The sequence below is a fragment of the Pundamilia nyererei genome, unplaced genomic scaffold (assembly GCF_000239375.1).
Source record: "Pundamilia nyererei isolate P.nyererei 1_Seehausen unplaced genomic scaffold, PunNye1.0 scaffold00035, whole genome shotgun sequence".
In the NCBI taxonomy this organism is placed as follows: domain Eukaryota; kingdom Metazoa; phylum Chordata; class Actinopteri; order Cichliformes; family Cichlidae; genus Pundamilia; species Pundamilia nyererei.
The window spans coordinates 1,702,660-1,707,136 of NW_005187436.1; the positions used below are offsets into that span (position 1 = coordinate 1,702,660).

Genomic DNA, 4,477 nt, shown 5'->3' on the forward strand with positions numbered 1-4,477 from the left:
TTCTGTTGAAACTTAAATTTGCCAATCAAAAAGCAGGCAAAAGAGCCAAACGGGAAAAAAAAAAAAAAAAAAAAAAAAGGAACTTACAGAGCTGTCTTCTTTTTCTTCACAAATTGAAATCTTCCCCGCAGTGTCTTCTGTCTCCACTATAGAAAAGATGAGGAACAATGAATGACACCCATTTAAAATATTCACAGAAAGATTTCCAGCTTTACAGGCTTTAATGAGCTTTAAGTGCTTGGACCTTTTAATCTATAAATGCTAATTCTAACTGTCAAAGATGGCTTCCAAACACTCATTTTCGTTGTTTCCAGTTGAGAATGATTTGAATGTGAGGAACGCATTTCTGAGAAAACAAAACCAACTTTTACAGCAATAATGACTTGAAAGATAATGTTATTTAACACAAAGGTTAAGGACAAATGGTCATATTTAAACTCATACTGACTTCAACCTTTGTTGTTAATGTAAAATCAGTATTTTGTGCTTTAAAAGATATATATATATATATACACACACACACACACACACACAAGTACATATTATATGGTAGATGTACTGGACTGAATGACAATTAGAGCTGGCAGGATCTTCTTAGTCATTTTGCAGACTTATAATTTATCTAATGCAGATAAAAAAAATACTTGGCAATTTATAAGTCACTGTCGAGACACTCAGGTGTTGGTGTATGATACATTTATGTGCTGTGTAACTCAAGTAGCTTCGCAAGTTAAATCTATTGCAGTTCTTTCTTTTCAAATTTATTCTATCAAATGAAATACTTTGTATTGCTCACTGGAGAGTGTTTCCTTTATGTTCTGTGTGTGGGGATATCTAACCTGTGGATTTATTTTAGGATTTTTACAGTTACTTCTTACGATTAGAAGACGAGATTAATAAATGAATACTTTTTTCTTTTTTTTAAATCACACCTGAAAAGGACACTGAAAGACTTGAATTTCTGTGCGGAGAACAAATTGTGGTTGCCACTTTAATTGGTTTGGCAACATTTATGGGAAATAATCTTGTTTTTTCCATTTTGAGAGAATTCTTAGTTACTTATACTTGTTACCCATCTATGCAAGAAATTTTCCAAAATTCAAAATGGTCACATTCTTGGCTCCAAGTACTTCTACGAGACCCGTTCATTCCAATAATCCAGGGACTATAACCACTTTTATGTTATAGTTAGTGACTTTCAAGTTGAATTTTGCTTCCCAATTTATCAAACATTTTAAAATGTAAGATGTAATTGAATGTGGAGCATTTGCAAAATTTGTCAACTGCTTCCAGACACTAAAGTTCAGAGGAAAAGAAAAGGTTCAGTGACACTTTAGGTATAAATGATTAACAATTCTGCCCCAGAGGAGTTCAATTGTGGTTTTTAACACTTTAAGTTTTAGTACACCTGCAAATGAGATGCAACAAAAGTTCTTAAGTGGTAAAGCATTAAAAGCAGAAACGTTAATGATGATGTGCTAAAGTTTCCAAAGCCTGTCGTTTACACATCGGTTACAAAAACATTGTCTCAAGTATAATTTACGATCACACGCGAAACGCATTTCTTGCCCATGTAATACAACTGGTGTCATCGTTTAAAATCTGACACAAGAGTTATGAAAAGAACAATCCTTAAGATTATTCACAGGTTAGCTAGTCAATTGTAAAATTATCATCAACGTGTTGCAAATAGAGATGTTCTCTTAAAACAACACAATAGCAGTTTAATATTAAGCAATTTAAATATTAATGTGCTGTAAGCTATAAAAATGTGTGAAGTGATCTTACGTGTCTGCAGTACACTTTATTCTAAGTGGCGGGAAAATTATTTCGAAATAACCGCGTAATGTTGCCATCCATAGTAAGTGAGCCCACTTCTATACATTTGGAATTTATGTGTTACATCATACACTAGGGGGCAGAACTGTGTTTGTTCAGAAGCGTAGACGTAGCGGTACTTCCTAATAATGATTCTGATGTACAAGCAAAAAACATAAATGTGGACTTTACAACGTTGCTTTTTTTTAAATCAAATTAGTAAGGTTGTTTTTTAATTGTTATTGTGATTTTTTTTTTTTTTTTAATAATTCAGCACTTTTTTTAAGAGTTCAAAGCTCAAACTGCTTATAAAAATTCTTCTAAAGACACTCAAACTGCCTTAAAATGATACTTACAGTGTCTACTTGCAGTACGGATCACTCAAATTCTTCCATTCACGTTGGCTAAATGTCAACCCTTTGAAATAACAAAAAACAAAAAAACTTTTTTCAGAAAGGAACTGTGACAACAGCACACCCTACTGGCTGCAGGTATGCAACAGTAAAGACTAACGAATGGTAAGACTACGCAAAATACCCTGGTTGGTACAAATATAAAACATACCATTTAGATAAGGCAAAGCAATCTCCGCTCTTCTTTGACGTCATTTGGGAAACATCACACCGAATCCCTGCAAAAAACAAAACATTATTTTGATTATTCTAGTAGTCGCAATTAAAAAAAAATCAGAACTTACATAGGCATACAAGCCAGTCATAAGCAAGCCATCTGTTTTAATACCTTTTTAAAGCAATATTTTAGGATTATCCAAGACCTCATTAACATATTACCATATTACAAAAACCCTAAATAAGTATTTACATATTTAGTTGTTACTTAGTAAAACTGTTTTATCTTTGCGTGCTTTGTTGACTCAAAACACGACTAAATTTGTCTTAAACAGTAACATCCACTAGAGAATACCTTAAGGAGGACATTTTGTTACGTGTAGGGTGGTACTAATCCGTTGGATTTAACGATATAGTCAAAGTTAGATGTATTATGCCATAAAAGACTAAATATCATCTGCTTTTATTATGTGTTGCATTTCCCTTTATATGTTTAGAAATCAACAACCTCATCCATGAGACTGAGATATTAACATGATTTTATGTCTTTATTTAATTTTATTACAGAATTTAGAATTTCCTTAAATTCACATACTTTTGGTGAAGCTTTCTAGCATAACTTTTTCTTTACATGATTTACAGATGTAAAGTGACTTGAAGAAGAAAATTTATGAGAATATTTAAATGACTTCTCCCTTCAGTACCTCAAAGGGTTAAAAGCCAACACCCTATTTTGTATTTCTAAGTATATCTTGGCTTTTATAATGTACAGAACCTACATTTTCACAATCAAGTTATGTACTGTTTATGTATGGTGTCTAAAATAAAAGGATTTTAGTTAATAGTCATATTTTGGACATTTTAGCAACTTATCACAATTTATGTAAAGTATTTTTAATTAATAAGCAATGAGTATATAATACTTTGTTAGATCTTGCTACAAACTATATCTGAGCGGTCTGTGTTAATAAAATGTAAGAAATCATCGATTTTTAAATATTTTTTTCATCTAAAACTCGATGAAAAACCGAATAGTGTGAAAATAAGCAAAAATGTACTTGAGGTTGTTGCGTTAATATCAATCAGCTCCCGATACAACATTTTTAAAACGAAACTTTTGCTTATTTTTGCTGGTTTTGTCGAACAAATTCAGACAAGGGCATTTGCCCTTTCAAGGACAAAGCAAATTTTAAATGCGTAGGTTGAAATAACTCCAAACAGGTCGCGAACAAATACACTTTCAAAAATCTAAACTAAGCTAACTCAAAACTGCCCTTACAAACATACAAAATCCACAAACTAAAAAACAAATGCATGCAATTTAAACTCTGCAGACCCTTTTCTTTTTTTCTTCGCTAACAGCACACCATAGCCATTTTTACCAACACTGCGCCTATCTGTCGTTCTTTCCACCATATTGCTTTACACGCCTGGCTCGTATTTTTCAGCTATTAATGTATGATTACTCTTAAGTTCTTACCAATTTCACGGGCCGTGTCTATCCCCCGTCATCTGCCTCGGTCAGTGCCGCATTTTTGCGCGATTTTCGCCGTTTTGGTGGGTCTTTGAGCCGCATCGCTGAGCCCTTCCTCCACTCCGTCGTCGACGCTTTGCTCCTCTGCTGCGTGTGTCCTCCTCTCTGCCTCTGCCTGAGCTGATATCCTTCAGCGGTTCTGCCCACTTTTGCTCTCAACGTAAGCCAAGCTCCACTTCCTCTACAGCCCCATCTAGCTAGCGCTAGCATCATACTGAACATAAAAGAAATGTCCTCCTTTTTTTTTTCTTTCTTCGGCTGAGCTCATGCCACGTTAAAAACAGCATATTTAAAACATTGTCGTAAATGAAAGAAGTTAACAAAACAATATGTTGGCCAAGTGTAGCTGTATATTTGTCAGATAGAGCTACATTAGGACGCTAGCTAGAAGTCCAAGTGAGAAAACTTTGTACGAATATTGTTATGAATATTGGCCACGAAGCTACAGTTAGCTTATTGAGGGTATACCAACACTTGAATCTAGTGTGTGCTTTCAGGCTACCCTTTTTTCTTTTCTTTTCTCACAAATCAAATGTGAAATAGTTTGTTGTTGTTG

General features: G+C 33.9%; 1 protein-coding gene across 2 annotated transcripts in view; it reads right to left on the bottom strand.

The window, feature by feature from the left end:
• chd2 (chromodomain helicase DNA binding protein 2) overlaps positions 1–4,137 on the bottom strand; it is a 27,745-nt gene extending 23,608 nt beyond the window's left edge. For both annotated transcript variants that reach the window (XM_005729929.2, XM_005729927.2), the window contains exons 1-4: positions 3,868–4,137; positions 2,383–2,449; positions 2,175–2,235; positions 88–146 (exon numbers count right to left, since the gene is read on the bottom strand). The gene's annotated coding sequence lies outside the window, so the exon portion shown is untranslated. The remainder of the gene's footprint in view (positions 1–87; positions 147–2,174; positions 2,236–2,382; positions 2,450–3,867) is intronic.
• Between the last annotated feature and the right edge of the window lie 340 nt (positions 4,138–4,477).